Genomic DNA, 21,328 nt, shown 5'->3' with positions numbered 1-21,328 from the left:
AACTTTGTACACTCAATATATCATAGAGATAAGAGCTTTTTGTGTAGTCTATGCAATGTGCATATCTGCTAAGTTCAAAGTACATGCTGTAGTACAGTATGTTGAGTTTTCTTCTAGTGAAATTAACAAATATGCAAATTACAAGGGATGCCAAAGCACTAAAGAAACATCTGCTAACCGCAGGAAAAAGTAATAATAATGATAATAGATAAGGAAAAACAAATGTAAGTTTTGTATGAGGTGGATTTTCTTCCAGCTGTGCTCTCCTACAAACGAATTATGAAAGAAAGCTACCCTAGTAGCTGAGAGCCTCAAACAGGTTCAGAAAGTAATTTTTAAGCATCAAAAATCAAACTTATCACAATGTGTTTCCTCCATTTCTGCTATTTGTAGGTCCTTTAGGAATGTACCCTTTGATCAAGGTAGTAGGGTGTAGAAAGCACATTTGATTGTATAGAAGAGTTTGAAGTGGGAATTTATTCTTATTAGGAACAACTGCCAGAAAACAAACCTACAAGAAGATTCTTTGAAGGCAGGTCTTACCCCAAGGCTGTCTCCCTAGACTTTTCCCTAACAGCATGAGCAGGAAAGCTCAGGTCCCAGAAGCGGTCTGTTTGAAGAGCTGTCCCCCATAGCGGACTCAACAGCCAATATCTCCTATCATGCAGCTGCCAAGGAAATGGGTGAATGACCTTGCGAATAATAAAAAAGACCGTGAGACTCCCCTGGAATTGTTTAAGCCACTGTCGGACATTAGGTCTCACTGACTTAAGTACAGTTCAAAATACATACCACCAAGATTAGCAAAAACAATGCTTCAGTTGGCATCATGACAGACAGCTTACAACGTCCAAGGAGTTTTCTTTGTAGATTTATTTGTATGATGGATCAATGTCATGATGCCTTTAGATATTTATATTTGGAAAGATTGTATTATCCTTATTGCACAATGTCAAGATGTTGACTACAGTGAGCAGAACACAGTGAATGCAACACTGACCTTGTAGACTGTTCCACAAATTGGAAGTCAACAATCACCATTTAGAAGTAGAAATTGGATAAACCCTGTGGCTAAATGATTATGACATTCCAACTCTTTCATTTTAGCACTAGTTCATTTTCGACACTGATTCTTTTTGTCTTCCTTGTGACTTTCACATGCTATAACAATAGAATGAGCTAACTGCCGATAACGGTGTATTATGTATGGATGTGCACATTATCACCTTCCTGTCTCTCCCTTCTTCTCTCCTTACTTTTCAAGCTTAATTATCATTTAGTGAAACTTTGCTCCAGAATAAAAGTTGTCTAAACTTTCTCTCAGGCAGTCTGTGTGGTTAGTCCCTGCATGTGAAAACATGGCAACCATTTGGGTGTCATTGAAAATATCTTCTCTGATATTTCATTTCTCCATAATATCTCTCACCTTATGCATAGTTCTTCTAATCACATTCTCAGTGGTTCTATCATCTATTGTTAGTATGAAAGTAATACAAGCTCATCTCCAGCAACCTCTGACAATTAAATTTTACTTCCCTCCTTTTCAACGGAAGTGTATATAGTACCTGACATGCTACTTGAAGAAATGGTCCAGAGTAGTTTGTAGTCCCCCAAAAGATCTAATAACATCTAATATTGTACATCTTAAAATGAATGCAAAATATCACCTTGCTTACTCTGCAGATGACAAAGGACTTTAAGTATATAATGCACACGGCAGAGAATTTCTTTCAGCCATATTCCTTCATTGTTTAAATAGTGTGTGAAACATCTGTGAATACTCAACTACTTTATAGTTTTGACTAACACTAGAGTAGTAGACACATACTGAGCTGGAGTGAAATACAGACAGACTGAGTTTTGCTTTTCTTGCAGAAGATATATGGACTTTTCCATCTTATTCCAATAAGTAAAGAAACTCATAAATATTACATTACAATACAGGTCAGAGACTGCAACAAGCTTTGCTTTGTAAAAGCACTAGAAATAGCACTAGTGAAATAGTTCAACATGGATAAAGCACTAATATGGAAGAAGTGTGCTTTCCTATAGTTATGTGAGTTACTATTAGCTAGCAGGACTTTTTGAAATGTTAGAAGATTATTATTATTATTGACACCAAAGTATCTGCATCCTATATGAAACACTTTTTCCTTTATCTGAAGAAAGAATATGAAGAATACAATTTCCTCCAGACAATTAGAAATTTACAGGACAGGCCTAAAAATATGTGTAATTTGGAAACTCTTCATTGGTTTCTCTTCAAGAACAGTTCAATAAGTCTAGATTGTAGTAGATCAACACCATAAAATTTAGTGCACTTCAACTGAGAAACAAAAAATTCTTAAGTCTTTCTGAATATTTTTTACAACTGTAGAAATATGGATTGGATGAGTGACATATACTGACTTTCTATCTTTGCCTGAAAGTCATAGTGGATATGGAATGTTTAAAGTTTCTATCAAGCCTGCTTGATATCTTTTAAAATCATTTTTTGTTCTTGTCCAAACTAAGATTAGGAGAACAAGCGCATAAAGATTGTGGAAGACTCTTCAAATAGAACTGCTAAATTAGCCCTACAAAAAATAAAGAAAAAAAATCCCATTTTTGCCTCACTCCCCAGACAGTTTTACAAGCACAGTGAATTCAGAAATTTTGGAAACATTTCAGCTTCTCTTCCCAAATGTTAAGGTACTTACCCACATTTTTTGGTTTGTTCCTATTAAATATGAAGCAGACATCTCCTCTATCTACATTTATAAATCTGTAATCATTCTTACATTATTTGTTAATTCTGTAGCCACTTTTTTATTATATTTGGACTAGGAGTGTAGTCTCTGTCTAAGTATTACAATTACAAAAGTGCAATTTAGTTCAGTTAGATTATTCCAAAAGCATTCAGTATTTTATTTTTTTTTTTTATGTTGAATGAACAACAGTAGTCAAAACATTTTAGAATCCATAAGGAACAAGAATATGGAAAATATTATTGTACATAAATCAATGATACAGATTCAAATTAATGCTGGTTTCAGTGATTGGAATTTGGGCTTTGAATGAGGAAAATAAGAAGGAAAATGAAAACAGTAAAACAATGTAAAGTGGGATAATAACTGCAGACAATGTGTGATTAGTGGAAGAAGGACTGCCTAAAAAATATGCAATATAATAAATGGCATACTGTGGTATACATGAATAAAGAAACTTCTGTTTACTCTGATTATAGTACAAATAAGAAGACATTAAATTAAATGTTAAAAATTGGCAATACTAAACTGCTAGAAATGTCAACTTTTTAACATAACATTAGTTTGGAAACTTGATTATCACAACATAATACTGAAAAGTTCAGAATGGAAGTTCTACATATTAAAAATAAAGAAAAGGTAATGGAAAGGAAGTAGGCTTAAGCACAGTATGAACAATGTTTTGGCAAAAGAGTTTTAAAAGGAAATACTTGTCTTGGAAAGAATTATTCTCTATTTGCTTGTTGTAGGCAGTATTTCTGCAGCTTCTATGAAGCTAATACCAGTGGGCAGAAATATCTTGCTTTTGTTTTATTTTTCTTTCCATTATGATAATTCCCATGAGACTGTACTCTCTCAGTGTATCAAATCTTTCCAAGCTTGGTGGATTTTACTTAAAATCTGACCAAGTTGGTGCAACAACTGCTCATTAAAATATGAGAAAAATTTACTCAGCTTTCATAAAATGGGAAGTGGTAAAATATACTTTCTTGGAAACAATAGCTATATGATTTACCAGTTCAAATGCAAGGGAAAACTGGAACTAGCTAAAATTGCATTGATTTCATTGACTTGAGGCTGCTTCAAAACAGCACTTGATTCAGCATAATACCTTTTAAATAGTTTCTTGAGGAACTCATATTATAAAAAAAATAAAGACTGTTGTTTAAATCTATAGAAAATTGACTTCAGCAGGATTGCATGCTTTTCTAAGATTGTGGGTTTAAATTCTTGTGAACTGATAAATATTTACAGGTGCTAGAGAAGCAATGAAGGAAAAAGAGAAATTAAGATCTCTGTTCACTGTTGAATGACTTTGTAGGCCTTTTCTTCTTCACTGTTACTTTTCCTATTGGAATTGTAATCATTAACATAAATTAATTTATATATAAATAGAAGTATCTACATTTACTTCTGTAACTGTACAGTTACAGTTACAGTTCAAAATTTGCACATATACTTAAACAGAACAGAACTTATAAGACTGCAGAAGCTATGGAAAGATGCCTGACTAACCTGAAGTATAAACGCTAAGCTATTCAAAGGACACAAGACATATTGCTGTTCTTGACCAACTGGACAGTACTTTCAGAAAGCATTTACATTCATTTTTATCCTATTGATAAATTGATATGGTATCCTATTACAGAGGTAATCACAGGCTTTGCTATCATGTTGACAGAAATCTTTCAAAAGTTTACCAGTTTCACATGATCATAGAATCATAATCAGGATAATATCCCTTAAAATCTGTCACCCTCTTCATTCTCTCCAGCACTGAAAAATAAACATGCAAAAGTAACAAATGAGAAATTAGGTGGGGATTTACTTGATCCTTTTGATAATTTTAATTCTCATAAACATTTTTCTTCTGCATGTACAGTTATGAAAAGAAAAAAAAGCCCAGGAAAGCTTAGGAAAACTTTTTCACTGAATGATATTCTAATGGAAGTTAAAGTAAATCAGTATTATTTTGTGACTGATTTTTTTTTTTTTTTTTTTTTTTTTTTTTTTTTTTTTTTTTTTCTAACTAATTTCCTCACTTCTCAGCAGGTGAGTGCTACTGCCAGTTAGAGACTTACAGTGTTCAGCATCCATTCTGATGCAAACCTTAAAAAGGCAAGTCTCTTGCTGGCTGGGGACAATGAAGTCATTAATCAAAATCACTCTCCATCTCCACTGATAATGGAAAAAAAGTCTGCCTACTATCATTGTGTAAAACTAAACTAGAATCACTGGGCTATGTCTTCAGAAAAGTAGGTAATACAGAACAAGTTCCGGGAAAATGATTGGAAAGGAAGCACACCTCTGAACCTCAGGATCCTGGGGTGGACCTTTGGCTTCATGGCAGTTTAAAGTAGCATTAAGGCCACTTTGAGATACTGTCAATATTAAGAACCACAGAAGGCCTTCTGATAGTGGACAATACTTAGGGCACAGCAACTTGTGGTGTGTTCTCTAGAACGCAATATCATCCAACTTGTTGAAGTGGATCTTGCAGTGAGAGAAAAAATCACCAACTGTGTATTACTACAGTATTCCTGTACATCAGAGAAATCCTCGTGTAGCTGACTAAGCTGCCTATCATGGCAATTATCATCGAAAATACCAGTGAGACCAACAGCAAATAATCAATAGCCATCAACCAAGGCTGCCTGCAGAATATCCCTATCCACAGTGGGAATAATCTGCACAATAGTAGCACGAGGAAGAAGAAAACAAGTTTAAAAGCATTACCCCTTCTTCATCTGTCTGTCCCCTCTCTAACTTAAATGAGTTTCCTGAAAAGGTTTAACGAATGCCAAAACACTGACTTGCCTAGGTGAGGTTTTTTTGTTTGTTTTGTTTTCTATATTCTGGCTACTTCTAAACAGTAGACACAGAGTATGATGAAGCTGCGGGGCAGACTCACCAACTTTTGCAGAGCTTAAACTTTCTCTGATTAAGCCTACCAACCAAACTGACCAACCCTTTTAAAATCTCCAGAAAGCAAAGAACTGTGGATTGGCAGCCTGCTGAGAAGTTATTTCGCCACAGTGCTAACCCTGAAATATGACGACAGTTTTAATGCCAGTGCTGTGAATTATTTCAGGGATAATTCCTTTAACGGAGGCTTGGGTGGGGGCTAAAGTGGCCAAAATATATGAACTATATATAAGTATACAGTACTGTTTGAGGAAAGGTATCTATACTGTTCACTCTGTATTATGACGTGTATAAATGGTTAAGTCATGAAGTGATATGTGTTAACAAACAATGAAATAACACCCTCAGTTTGATAAGGCCATAGGAAAACAATGACATATCCATGACACCAGAAGTATTCTCCAAAAGGTCAGTAAATTCTTAGCAGATTACTCCATAACGTAGCTGTACCAAAACAAAAAAACAATGCATCAAATCCACTTTTGGGAATGAGTCCTATGTGCAGTGATCTCTCTGAAGCCACAGGGATATGCAAAGTCCACCACCTCCTAAGATCTGACCTTGAATTTTAGATCAAGTCTTTCATTTTGCTTGCAAGTGCTAATACAAAAACAAAACCAACCAACCAAACAACAACGAAAAACAAAAGCAGAAAGGAAAATGATGGTTCAGCCCCTCAGAATTTCCGTTAAGAGAACACCTCAGTCTTGACTGTTTTATCCTTCGTGAAGGAGAATAGTGACTATAAGAAAAGTTAAATCTAATCCAAAATACTTGGTTAATTGAAAAAGCAAGCAAGTAGTTCAATCATTAATACCACCTCTGAAAATAATCATGTTGAGCAATGAGTAATGTGGCAAAATGGCTATGTCTCCTCAATGTCAGATTTTAATCTGTGATTTAAGAATCACACCAAAAAAGTTAACAGGTTCAAAATACATATTGCTTTAAGCCTCTTTCTTAATCTGCAGTTTATGACTTTTTTGACTCTGAAGATTGGATCTTTTCTAAGGTGTCTGACCTATATTTTTTTCTTGCTTTCACATAGCTAGCTCACATTTGGTTTGGGTTTTTGTTTTAGTTTTGGGTTTGTTTGTTTTTTTCTTTCCTCCTAATGCATTTTCTTGCTTGCATACATTATTTTCTCATTTGAATGAAAAAAAAAAAACATATTAAAAAAATTATGGAAAACTCATGAGAAATGTAATTTCTATTCATTGCATGTAACATACAAATCCACATACAATTTATTGAAGGAAGAAAAAACAAAGGTCAGCTGTGAAGAACTGCAGAAGGACTCTATGAGACTAAGGCGTAACACTGCATATGATTTTTGGAGCAGATGAATAAGGGATGCACTTGGGATATACAAACTAAACTGTATAGATGCAGTAAGGGGTTCTGAACTGGCTAATACTACCCAGCTATGAGATCCTGGATTTATAAGAATGAAAAAGTCAACTCAGTGCCCAGTAATCAAAAAACGAATCCTGATCTATTAAGACAGCACTATACAAAGAAACCAATGAACATCATTAGCAGGTATGTTACTGCACTGTTCATCTGCATCTTGAGTACTGTGTGTATTTCTAGTCTCTACACCTCAACAAAGACACAGTGAAGCTATAAAAGTTTCAGAGAAAGGTGATAAGAGTGACCAAAGTTATGGAACAGTTTCTATACTGGGAATGATTAATTAGCCTGGCATTTGTCAGCCTGGGAAGGAATTGCCTAGCTGGGGGATACTACACCAGCTGATAAAATAATGAGTGACAGAGAGTGATTAACCAGGGAATGATCATTCCTTGAGTTTTCAAATAGGAGAATAAAGAGGTTTTAAAGGAAATAAGCGCATGGCCAGTTCACAATGCCAAAATGAGATGGTTCTTCAGGCTGCACAGAGTTAGTCTGTGAAATTCCTTCTGAGGTTTATGAATTCCAGAAATTTTACATGGGTTTAGAAAGCAACAGTGACTATCTGTATAGAATATGTTTGTAGAAGATCCATCCAAAATAGATCATCATATGGAAAGATTCCATTTCTGAGCTACAAGCTGTTAGAGATTATAAGAGTATTCCAAGGAGCACCTTCTTCATGGTATCACAGACACAGACATTAGTCTGTGTTTGTACTAATCATAGATCAGTCTCCTTTCAGCTGCCATGAATACACTCAAGGATACCAAGCGTATTAACACAAATGGCTTTTAGTCAGATGGAGTAGAGACATGCTCACATGTTAAAGAATTAATACACAAATGTCAATATTAATAGAAATATATTTTGTCAGGTTCTCAGAGCTATATTTTGAATGTCAGCAGCTCTAAAACGCTTTCTGGGTATTCTGCTAATGATCTTTTGAAAATAAGGTTAAATGGAGAATCCAATAATGCTTCTGCTTCCTGTTTCTTTGCCAATTTTTGATCCACCCAAGGCTTATCTGTCACTACCTGTTTATCAAGTTTACTTAATAACTTCTCATAGAATGACTTTATCACAAGTTTTCTGAAAGGCTAGATACATTACATCCAAAAATTCCTCTGTACACAGTGCTTTATTAATTGGAATAAACAAATCTATTGTGTTAGAGAGAGAAGTCAGCAGTAATTCACTGCTTTAATTGACAAAAGCTACTGTAAACAAAGATTAATATTGGAAGTTTGTCATAATTCAAGTTCATATGTCCTTTCTTCTCAGATTTTCCCATTCTGTGTTCAGCAAAGGCATCCCATCCTTGCTAACTTCCTCAGGTACTTCTTCTCTGCACTAGTTTGTATGAAAGCCATGTGAATATTCTGTGCTACTCTGTGCAAGTTCTGCTTCAAAACTGTGAGCACCATCATGTGAAGAGGAAATGCAAGAATGTTAACACTGAGCTTCAAAGCTGAATGTTCATAAATTCACATGCCAGTACATAGACAACAACAAATCTGACCTTTCTGAGCCAGAGGCTATAAACTTCTATAAAAAGACAATATGAAGCTTTGTCACAGCTGATTGCAGCAGCACAGAGATAATCTCAGGTTCTTCTGTCTGTAAGCGCAAGAAATACTGAGCTGTTAGCCCACTGAGGGAGATCTGAATGTAAGATAAGTCAATTGATTAGAGGGTGATGGAAGAGATAAGTAAATGGGAAGGACTGAGGGTCAAGCACAGATTACTGATATTTTTGTTTTTATCTTCCTTGTGCAATTGTTATTTTTTTCATCCAAAATACAAATAAGAACCAAGCATACCACTTCCTTCAACACTTTCCTCCTGACCTTTTTTTTACACAATTCACATTAAAGTCATAGCAGCATATTTAAAAATAATTATTTTTGGTGACAGAACTACAAAAAGAAATGGAATTACTCTTGTCACAATAAATAATCCCCAACACAAACAGCAATAACTACACAAAAAGGCAAAAAAAGCAAGCAATGTTCATTAGGAACTGGCTTGTTATGATGTAGACTGTTAATTTGAGGATTTCACAGGACAAAAGTCAGAGCTCTACCACTGCTGTTAATCTGCCCCATTGAGAATTGCCACACAGTTCACAGTGCAAGAGAGATCTGGGATACTTAGAAAACAATTTTTTAGCTTCCACAATAAACAGTCTGACAAAATGACAACAAAGCAGGGAGGAAACTTAGTCCTTAAATTAAAACTATATTGCTGCAGGTCATGCAGTCTCTCTTGGACTCCATGTAGGTGAAAGGGTCCTGGTGGGGAATGGCATAAGCTTGTTGTCCATCTTTTCTTCTTTGCCTTGCAACATCTTCTCCAGGGTGAGGTGGCATGGCTAGGGCTGGAAGCCAAGCTGGTTGTGACTGGAGTAGCCACTCTGCTGAGATACATCCATCCCTCAAAGCATCCACACTGCCAATATTCCACTACTGTGACAAATGCAAACTGGGTTGTCCTATTCAAACATATCAACCTTATTAGCAGATGTGTGCTGATTGGCATGTGGCATTTAGCAGCTCATTTTTCTGCCTTCTTTTCCCCAGTCTCTTCTAGGTTTATTGCTGTGAATCTGATCTAAAATGTAGTGTGCAGGAGTGCAGTAACTTCCTAGCACTCAATTTCCAAAAGCAGGGTTGCATTAACTTCAATCCCACCTACCCTATTCCACCTTTCAGCCTGCTTGAAATATACAAGTCCTTGAGCTGCTATGGGAAGCACATTTCTTGTGTCCTGTGTACTTTCTTAAGAGGAAGTAACGAGATAATCTGTGAGAAACAACCTAAATTTCTGCAGAAAAACATCAGCATTTCCATACCTTCACTAATATTAAAATTAATATTAATTTGGATGATAGTGCACAGCAATACTGAAAACATTTAATCTGGAAAATGAAAGTTATTTTATTTTATAAGAATACAAAAGCAGTAATACTTGTTTGTACAAAAGCTTAATTTTGTCAAGTATCATTTTTATTGAAGGAATTTGGTGTATAACTGGAGAAAAGTTTAGTGTAAAGAGATCCTTCCCAGAACAGAGTAATGAGCACTGTAGGAATTTCTTGTATGTATCTAGGAAGCTGATGGATTTATCATCCATTTTTTTTTTTTTCTATTATAATTTCTGATGCATTTATTTTTCTGGCTTCTCAGAATCTTCTGCTAATTAATTCTATTACTTTGTGGAGAATAATAGTGCTTTTCTCATCTGTTTTAAATCTGACATAGAATATATTCTGTAGGTGACCATTTGTACTCGTATTATAAAACATAATGCTTCTACTCTCTTCTTCCAAATGGACTTCTAGATCACTGATAGAGTTTTAGGCTATAAACCCTTTCCTTGTAAATAAGATACTCCATCCTACTGATTTCAACTGTTAATATTCTCCTCTCTCCCACTCTTTTTCCTAAATTTCACAAAATCTATTATTAAGCCAAACCGTATTCACTACTCAGGATTAGATTTATTGGCCTTTTTACCTGCTTCTCGTCACTGAACTGTTTGCAGAAAACCACATTCAACTCCAACATGTCATAACTGAGTTAGTTCATAGTAATAGCAGCAGCAACAGCAGTAGTAGTAGTAGTGGTAAGTTAATAGCAGTAGTTCATAGCTCATTATTCCATGCCACGTGCACATTACTTTTTCAAGGTCATTTAATTTCATTTAACATTGACCAGTCAATATGTAAAAAGTCTTCTGAAATACCCTGCCATTAGTACCACTTTTGAGTGTCCTGAGTTATTCTGTGTCACTGATGCACTTTGTCACCTGAGTGTGCTTTCTGTTTGAGGTCACTTATTAAGACACTGGATAACCCTCATACCAAGGGCTCTTGAGAACTCCGGTGTTAATAGCTTTCCATTGTGAAAACTGACCATTTATTCCCACCTACTTTTTCTTCTCTTTAAACCAATTATTAATGCATGAAAGGGCCTTCTCTCTTACCCACAAAACTTAATTTCTTCAGAAATCTCTTTTAAAGGAACCTCATTGAATACTTTTTCAAAATGTAAGTACAGAATCCTTGGGTCATCGTCACCCATAACCTTTATGACTCCTCAGAGAACTTTCATTGATTTGTGAGAGGGGACTCGCTTTCACAAAAGCCGAATTGATTCTTCCTGTGATATTTACATTTATCTAGATATCTAATAATTTTCTCTTCTACTATTGTTTCTTTTATTTACCTGCTTCAAAAGTCAGACTCAGTGGTCTGTAGCTCCCTGAATCAACTATGAAGCATTTTCAATGACTGGGGACTCATCGGCTGTCTTCTTCCCTAGCACTGAAGCTCATAAAATGATGCTTCACATACGCTTCAGTTAATAGTTTGTTGTTTTCATGTCTGTGTGCCTTTAGGACTCTTGTGAGAACACTGTCAAAATCTTTAGTGTTGTGGTCAAATCATACGATAGCTATCCACTCCCGAACCCAAAATATCCAGTCGTTCTTAATGACCCAAAATGGAGAATCTTGGGCGCATTCAGACCTGCATGTTTGATATACTACTAAGATACATGGTAGTTCTGGCAAAATGATGTGTGGAGTTTAGTTTCTGCTTTTCAATCTAGGAATATTTCTCTTGCATGCATTACTTTCCTTGCCTTGCATAGAACAGTAGTTGTAATTTTCACTTAATTGGTAAGCAACACCATTTCTCATGGTATGTTTCATACACATCATAGAAATTCATAGAAATACATCTGAAGGCATTTGGCTAGTATATCTTTTTTTTTTTTTTTCTTTTTTTTTTTTTTTTTTTTGATTGATAAGAAAACATGGTACAGTTCCTATATTTTCCTTCCTTATATTTTCCTGAGTATCACTGCTTTGTTAATAATTTAACTCCTGTTTCATTCAATGGCTTACAAAATTCAGACTGGAAACCTTTATGCTGTATTTTGAGGATACTAAAGACAAATGCCAAGCACATGGAAAACGTACTCTTTCAGAACTCTCTATCTGCATCAATAGCTTTCTTCAGAAAGCAGAAACCAAACTCCCCGGTGGTGGTCACTGCAAAAGGAGCATTGAAGGGAAAGCAAATAACTGAGAAAATTTGGAGGCCAAGAGCAAGAAATGGCCACCAGCATCACAGGAAGTAAAAGGAAAGATGAAAGGTTTTCAGCTAGTGATATCTTTAATGTATATTGTTTACTGTTGAAAACCCACTACATGTATATTTGCAGGGAACAATGCATTACAATATAAAAAATTAATATAAAACTACATTTAAATAACTAATGTGTTGGCACCAGAACTGATACAGGCCCAGGAGGAATGTGGTTCCCTTGTTAAAGTAAGTTCATTAGCATAAGAAGCACAAATCTGAAGGGCAGGAAGGGAGGAGGGTTCCCATGTTAATAAATATTTACTTCATGATTCTTGAATGACAGAAATCAACGAGAGCTAGGAAACAGAAAGTTCCAGCAAGCACTCCAACCTTAACTGGGAAATGAAATCAGAAGCTTGAACCCAAATTTTGATTTTCTTGATCTTTTTTCTTATTATGAGTCACAAAATGTAAATCCCTCTTGGTTTTCCCTCCAAAGTTTGATTTCACAAGTAAGCAAGAATGGCTCCAACCATCTAGTTCTAATTCACCTACAATGAGGTTAGAATTTTTACTTGTTTTCTATTTTTTTTTTCCCATAAGAATAGAAAAAAAGCAGAAAAATTGTTTACAATAGTATTATTTTATACATTTTTAGCATCTGTTATTGTAAAAAGATCCTAGAAGTTAGTAAGTGCAGATGAACTGTCTCATACACCCCTGAAATACAGTTAGTAGTCAAATACCTAATGGTACAGACTTTAAGTAATGCTAAAAAAATAAATAAAACTTATCAGATTAAATAGATGAAAGGTATCAACATGACATCATTAACATGCTGTAAATACTGAATTGAAGGAGGTACATGGAAATAAATGAATTCTAACAGTGAAATAGCAAAACCCAGACTATCAGCCCTTTTGCTGGGAGCACTCTCTGTAAGACTGATCAGGCTATCTCCTACTTCATCACTGAGCCCAAATTAAAACACATTCAGAGATGGAAGGTATTTGAGAGGAGGACAAACCTCATTAGTAGCTTATGACACCAGTTCCACAAATTGAGTTATGTTTAGGGAATTTGTTAAATGACACAAAACTTAATTACACCATGTTATGGAGATGGTGGGGATTTGGTCTTGCTGCGTTGCACAGCCATTGCTACCAGGCACACAAGTCTGCCTGTGCTGGTTCCAATGGGCTAAGAGTTGAAACCTTTTTGAGAGCAGGTTGTGGATCAAGTAAAACAGTTATTCTCCCTTAGCCAGCAGTGCTCAGACCACTTTGTTCACAGTTGTCTCTCACACAGGGAAGCAGCAGTTAGTTGCCATCCACACCTGATGAGAATGTGGATACACGTGCTGCCATGGCCTTCCAAGTCTCTCTTGTGATCAGGTCCATGTCTGGTTTGTGCAGGAAGAATAAGTCAAACCTACACTTTTTGGGCTTTACAGCATTTACTCTTTATCTGCCTGCATGCTATAAATGAAAGGATGCCTCTCAGCCCTTAAGCTAACTGCTGTGAGGGAATTTAATAAAATGACTGTAAAGGGAAGTGGTAAAACACATTTTTCAGCTGAAAAGTGGAGAATAAGAAACATGGAAACCCATGCAATCTGATTAGTGGCTCTGTGAGCTTCTGCATGTGCGTTCAATAGGGAAATAGAAACTGGGTCTGCTTCTAAAATAAACATTAAACCCCTTCAAAGTATAGCTCTAAGATAGATTTTCTTCTTTAATGCTTATTCCTTCATAACTCCACTGAAGACCAGCATCTGCTGTCTGTTTTTGCAGCCTACACTGACGCAGTAATATCTAAGACTGTTTTTTGCGATCCAAATTTCCCTACCATCTGGGAGGCAGTCACCTTTTGAGAGAGCAGAGCTGTCTGCATTTGAAAGGTTGCTGCTTTGATCCATAACCCCTCCTGGTGAAGCTGGGCCAATCTGCCTTGTGCACGCGCATGCAGAGGGCAAGTCTGGCCCGGTACCTCCCAGGTCAGGTTTGCACTGGGAAAATAAAGCTGGAAATAAACATGTGGAGAAATGTTCGGTTGCCATTACTTGCAGCTGCTGACAATTTTAAAGCAATCTGAAAGGAGAGTGGGCTCTGACACATGTGTAGGCTTGCTGAAATAAGAAGGCTGCTGCCACCAAACACGCAAAGTCTGGGAGACCTGGGTGCATCATACCCAGCCAGCTGAAACAGCACCACCCAAACTCACCCAGACAAAGGGTACTATGGATAACAATGGCAAGTCCTACCTGGGAATATGTCTCTGTACCAGAAGTAAAAAAAAAAAAAAAAAAAAGCCACCACATCTTTAAATAACTGCATGAGATAGATAAAGAGTTGGAGCTGTGCCAAGGTAAAAGTTGTAAAACTGGATTGATTTTTTGCTACAGCTTGCTAAGGGCTCCCCAGAGCCAGGATGCAATGCTCAAATATAATAATTGATAGCCTGAAAAAATATTTCTGATAAGTGTGCAACTGTAACACAGAGACCTGCCTGAGATGAAGCAAGCCTTTGTGTCCCAGCTAACCCATGCTGACCCAGATCTGCAGCTCCCTACTCTGACTACAGCTGCATCCTTCAGACGGAGAGAAAATGGGCCTGGGTTCTGAACACGGCATTTTGTTAAATGCTGTTGTGGAAAAGTAATTACCAGACATCCAGACCAGTGCGTGCAAAGAGGGAGAGCTCTGGGGGCGGAGGGAATTCACATTCATTAATAGCACCCGGCGGTCCCAAAGGGCAGAGGAGTTAGTGCTAATCTAACCTCTTTTCAGCCTTCACCTTGGTGGAGTGACCACCTCAAGCGCTGTGTACGTGTGTATAAATTGCTTGGGATTCAATTGAACGCATTAAGTTTTAAAAAGGATGTAAGTGAAAATTTTCAATAGCTTCTGAAAGGGGATAATTTATTAGCTCTGAGTAAATTAAAATCTCAAGCAGGGGCAAAGACTTTAGAGATTACTTTAATACATTTTACATGCTTTCAACAGAAACGTTCCTTTAAATGGTCCAAAAATCAGCTAATTTTGTCCTATTTAGTAAATTACCTCCTAAGGCTGTAATGTTACAGATTACAATTGCTAAAAAAAGTTATGCCTTATCAAAGTGGAATAAACTGCATTTTGTAGGTTTAAATATAGCATTTTTCTTTTGTTTTCATAATTCGGCCTGGTAAAAATGTTGTGTTAAAATAGTGGTGGTAGGGAGTGTATCTTTTTATTCTCCTGTTAGGTCAGATGGTAATGCAACAGAATGTCATCGCTACGTCTCCTATATGCCATACTAGCAATTTAGAGTCTATTTCGTCTTTGAGACCAGACGCATGATCAAATTACTCTGGTTAACTGTTGCCATGCATCAGCTCAGTCTCAATAATAGCCTGTGCAAATGCTCTTAGCCCGTAGCATATTCAGAGTAATTTGGCATAGGTTAGCCCCTTTTCACTGTGGACTAATGTATGTCCTGTTATCTCGTGTTTGTGGTGGACAGTTGCCACGGCCTAGCTGATGTGCAGTAATTTTGCTCTGCTGAGACTATTTGATTATGCCTAAGCCTAAAATTTGCCTATGAAACTGCTGGTTTCCAGGTTTAATGTCTCTTTGGGGAAGATGGCAGGAAAAGCATTGGCTCTGAATGCAAGTCCTCTACATCCATCCTTTACAGTCAACAAGCTGCCTTTCAAAGTTGTTTCCTTTATGGCAAAAAATAGTGTACTGCCTGCTCAGCAGAGAAGCTGGATCATCTTCAGACAGCTTTAGAGTTATCAGCATCTGCGAAGATAACAACTAAACTTTGAAACTAGAAGTCAGTTTAAACGGGGAAAAACAGACCTGATTCTAGTTCAGAATTATAGTTCTTGCAAACCAGAAGAATCAGCTGTTATGTACATTAATGCCCAAGATATTGTTTCTGCTGCAGATGAATATGACTGTGGTAGTAAATTTAACAGTGTTAGAGATTGTACCAGAACCAGGCTGTCCATTTCAGAAAGTCTGAAGGATTCTGATATGTTTTGCTCTTCCCTGAGTCATTCAGTAGTTTTCAAACAGTTCCATGGGCAGAATTTGGGAATTAGCAGAGGTCACTTCTGGGGGTTTGACTCTGGCCATCCTATCTCTGAAGATAAGGGAGTGTAAATGAATATCACTCTGTGCTAGATTTTCTCAGTGCAGAGAATGGCCTCAAGATCATTTATTTTATCAATATTGATGCAGCCTGACTGAAAAACAGTCAAAGAGGTGATAAAGTGATAAGTACTTGGTGAGGAGTAAGTGATTTCAAAGACTGGTGAAGATAAGAATTTGCCAGTAAAGTATGACAGGGTAAGAAACTGAGCACAGTGAATGAGGAGAAGGGAGGTGGCATGGACAGATAATAAGGATAATAATTAGGCTTTAAAAGAAGAAAGACTCTGGAGCAGAATTAAGAAAAAATTTACTGCATATTAGAATTAAAGGGAAGGCATTAACAGTCTAAACTAAGTTACTAGTTACTAAGAAAAGGAAAATAAAAATGAAAAGAAATATTCTTGTTCAGGATTTATTTAATTGCACTCTACAGGACAATGTACTCCACGGTCTTTGGACTGATATTCAGATTCATACTTCTATGTGGATATGTATGTGCATCAATGCTTAAAACTTAAGTACATAACTTTCATGATTTTGGGGCTCAGATCTATTAGGATATTTAGGAATTTAAAGGATGATATATATATAGCACTATATATATATACATATGTAGCTATATAACCTTTTTTTGAAAAACTCATTTTTCCTTATCTCATGTATTTTAATGATTTTCACAAATATTTTCAAAACTATATTTTCCTGCTACTCATTTTTCTCTTTTTGAGAGAATATCTCTTGAAAAGATGGTTTGCCCACTAATTCTATGCCACTATCATATACAAATAGTATAGAAATTTCTGTATCATTGCTTTATTTTCTTCCTTGATGCCTTCTGGGATGCCAGACTTCTTTCAGCAAACAACATAGCAGCAAATACCATGTTTCACTTTCACAAGGTACTTTTCATTAACTTATACTTGCTTCTCTTTAAATTCATCACTCTTTAAACTCAGAGCTCTCAGTAGTTCAAATTATTCCTCTTTCCCCATACTTTAACCTGCATTCATTGAATTTCACCTGCTATTGCGCTGTCCTTTCACCTCACTTTCTTCTCTTCTGGAGATATTTGTAAGCTTCTTTAATGTTGTGCTATCTTTGTGCCATCCTTAACCATGGTCAGCTCAGTGTTCACACAGCTTTTTTTTTGTAACATTGGCATACAAAACAATATTAGAGGTATGCAGCTTTGGAGTATTTCCGCAAAAAAAAAAACTTTCAGAAAATGTAAATGCATTTGATCGGTCCATTTAAAATTTTTTTTTGTTTCTCTCAGATTTTACTGAGGCACTTAAGTAATCCTTGAAGAAAAGAGTGATAGGTTGTCTATTAACAAATCACACTGCCTTGTCCCAGTTGTACTGTATCTAGCAAAGGGTTTTACACATTAGCATTTCAATCAGTGAAGGTCCTTGGCAGATTACTTCATAATATGACTAACTTTATAGACAGAAGTTGTGCCCTTGAAGACAGTATCCTATTCGAATGATTTAAGTTGGGCATGAGGTGAAGCCAGGACCACCAACCTGCAGGCCATAGGCAGTGAACATTTCCTAATCAGTAGAAAAATTGGCTTTTTCTTATTTCCTTTTAATGTGAAAGATCGAGTCTTTTGCTGGTAGCTGCCCCACATCATTCTTCATTCTGTTAGAGATTCAGTAATGATGAGTATTTCTGACAGCCAGCAATGTCAGGACTCTGCAGGACTGGAAACAAAACTGAGTTTTGCTTTTGCCACAGCAGCTGAAAACCTTTGCAGTAGCAGATAGGCAGATAGAAGACACGCTGATGGGGGCTGTGGGGCCTGACTAGCTGGTCTTGCAGCTGCTGCTGCTTTTGGAAAAGACAGGGCAGTCCACAAGCCAACACTTTACTAAATCCTTTTTAACACCTTCTCCATTTCTGTCTTCCCAGGTCCAACCCTCTTTATTTTCTTTCACAATTTTTATTTTACTAGCTTCAACTTTTATGTCCTGATTGGTTTTTCTCAGTGTAGTTAGTGCCTCATAGTGTGAGACCTGAGTGCTTCACATAGTGTCCTTCCAATCATCTCCTTCAGTTCTTCCTTTCTTAGCTTTCTCCTCTTTCCCCAGATTTCCCTAAATCTTGCCCATCTCTACTTTTTTGTGGTAGTTTTAAGTTCTCTGGCAACCTGGCTCTTGCTTTTGGGCAAAAGCTAGTTGCTGTCTTCGCATCTCATGCAATGTGCTTTCAAGGGTCAGAGGCATCCTGTAATGTATTAGTGGACTTTTGACCCCATAAAATCAAGTGATTGAAAGAAAGTAGTGGCCCCATAAAAATCACTAAATCCTAGGAGATACAGGAATATGCCCTTATAAAAGGCAGGAGCATTGAAGGCACAACATTCCAAAACAGGAAACTAGACTAGACTGAGTCTGCAGAATGAAGATCTGATCCTTTAGTTTTTACTCAAGTTTGTTCTAATTTCTAGCTGGGATTTATCGGCAGTAATACACATTTAATATTGACCCTTTCAAAATTATTCACTGCCCATTTTTCACACTTGTTTTATGAAGCAGTCAAAACATTTTCACTGCTGCTCTGAAGAATTTTTGGATCTGTAAATAGCAACATTTATTTTTATCTTCTATCAACTATTAGAAGCCTTCAAGCTGGGACACATATTGTGCACTGACTGCAAGAAATACTGAAGCACAGAAATGCCAAATGTACCTACTGTTTCAAGAGACAGAGCCTATGATTTCAAATGTCCTTGTGCAAGAATCTTTCTCGTGGTCATGGTCACCGGGGACATATCTGAATAGTAAAGACAAAGGGTGAAATCTCATTAATTTCAGTGGGGTCAGGGTTTCAACCAATTTGCTTCTTCCTACAAATGTAACCTTGCCAGTACTTTTAATGTGTTGCTTTAAACACATTCAAATCTGACACAACTTGTTCTTCCAGAATTTTTCCCAGATGTTTGTGTATGTTATAATCTCTCTAAAGAGGTGCTATGTTAATAACTCCAACAATTTTGATTTTTGAAAGTAGCATCTAATTTTAGAAAACCATTAGATAACTTAGACTGAAATATTCTCTGAGTAAGTGGCACTTTGTAAATCATTCTAGATGGATGATTTAAATATGAATTTCTGATTTTAGTTTTATTTGCCTAAGGTGGAGAATACCATGAAAAACAAATTGATATCTTTATGAACAATGAAATGAAATCCATCCAGTTGAAATATGTTGAAAATTTTCCTATAGGAAGGTGTAAGATGCAGTTTACTTGTGTAGTGCTGCTTACAGAGGATGCATAGCATACAAGCAAATACTGTAGCTTTTATCCAGATGACCTGATTCTTGAATTCCAAACACTGAGGACTGGGCTAAAGATAAGTTTCTAAAAAAAAAAAAATAAAAAAATCTGCATTTATTTGAGTTATGGATGAATAAAATGTAGGGCACATAAAAGTGACAGTACCTTCTAGGTTAGTAGATTGCACAATCTGGACTTTCACAGCTACAGTATTTTCTCATGCATGTGTTACACTAAGAATACTAAAAATACCTAGATTTAAAAGACAGAGCTGACAGGACATCTAAGTAGTGATGAAATACTCAGATACACTTGAATTTAGATCTTCCAAAGAAGTCTCTTGAAACTAAATAAAAAGGCCTCTGTTCTCTACTCAGTTTGATTTAAATCAGAGGAAAATTCTTGATGTGAAACCTTAGCTATATGGATGCCCGTGGCAAAGTTCAGTAGAGTCTGGGTGATGACGAGGTTAATTTGAAAGAGCCTTTAAAATTTTGAATCCAATCATAATGTTATGTCTATCTAATTTTGTCTTCAAGAAGATATTAATAAAAATAAATAATAAGGCTGCAGAGGTATTTTGAATGCTTCTACTTTTGATGTCCTGTCTAGTAGGGGCTGGAAAAGCAAAAGTTAAACTTTGGTTTTCTCCATTAACATAGCCAAAGCCATGACCAGATAAAGTCCATTTGAATATCTCCACACTACTACAAAAAAAGGTCAGAGAGCAGCTTAGACCTGGAATCCTAATCTCCTGTTATGCCACATTTTCAGAAGGCTTTGCACCCTCATTCAACCCTATCATGATAGATCCTGCAGCATGTCATGGAATAGCATCCACCAGCCTCATTAGTTCCAGCACAAACCCGTTTAATGTTAGAGTCTTTGAACTGAAATAAAGAAGCTTTGGTGTCACTGGGACATTGGATAGAACCTAGAGGAGAGACAGGGTCAAGAGCTGCTACTTCACAAGTCCCCACTAACACTTGATGGAACTAGTCTGAGTCAATGTGTAAGCAAATCCATTCATGCCACTCAGATTACCGCTTACACAAATAAAAGGAATAATACTTTTTGTCAACTGAAGACATCGTACACATCATATGAAAGAAATATGTTATAAATAAGAAAAAAAAATAGAAATAAGTTTTTAAGAGTTTTTTTTATAATGTGGTTCCACATCCTGTACATATCTGGCAGCATGAAAAGTCAGCGAACATTCCATGCTGTTAGGATATCATCTAGAACAAGTTAAAAGGTGCTTAGACGGTAAAAGATGTCCAGGGTTGTCAATACTGTGTTCACAAACAAGTAGCACTGAGGAACAAGAACACTCAAAGCTGGTCAGGGCCCCAAGTTCCCTTAGGAATCATGATCTCTTCATAAGTTTGCCATTCCTACCTTTCACTAAGTCTCAGACATTGATGACATAGAAGTGTAGTTATACACACTGTATTGCATTAGTTCATGCTCGCTAATAAGCACCAAACACTATGTGAATTTTTAATGCAGAATGCTTCCAGTAACATCACTAATAACTTTCTGTTCAGTACAGGCAGGTAAAGCTCCACCTGTGTTATTTATGCTTAGGATTAGATTTCATCTCACATAACTTCAGCTGTCAATTTTAAGCTGCACACCACAGACTCCCTTTGTAGTCACTGGAAAGAGATAGGCATCTCCAAAGGGTGATTCCTTCTATCTCTCTTCGATACCTGTCTTC

General features: G+C 36.5%; 1 protein-coding gene across 3 annotated transcripts in view; it reads right to left on the bottom strand.

Moving 5' to 3' along the window:
• The window catches only part of LOC140262845 (uncharacterized), an 82,905-nt gene that overhangs the window by 59,609 nt on the left and 1,968 nt on the right, over positions 1 to 21,328 (bottom strand). For 2 of the 3 annotated variants that reach the window (XM_072357460.1, XM_072357468.1), the window contains exon 1: positions 19,021 to 19,087. The exons of the other annotated variant lie outside the window; for it this stretch is intronic. The gene's annotated coding sequence lies outside the window, so the exon portion shown is untranslated. Of the gene's footprint in view, positions 1 to 19,020; positions 19,088 to 21,328 lie in introns of those variants that run through there. 3 annotated transcript variants of the gene reach the window in all.

Source organism: Excalfactoria chinensis, chromosome 1 (assembly GCF_039878825.1).
Source record: "Excalfactoria chinensis isolate bCotChi1 chromosome 1, bCotChi1.hap2, whole genome shotgun sequence".
Classification (NCBI taxonomy): Eukaryota; Metazoa; Chordata; class Aves; order Galliformes; family Phasianidae; genus Excalfactoria; species Excalfactoria chinensis.
Note: the sequence above shows the minus strand (reverse complement) of the source record. Positions and strands in the feature narration are given on the sequence as shown.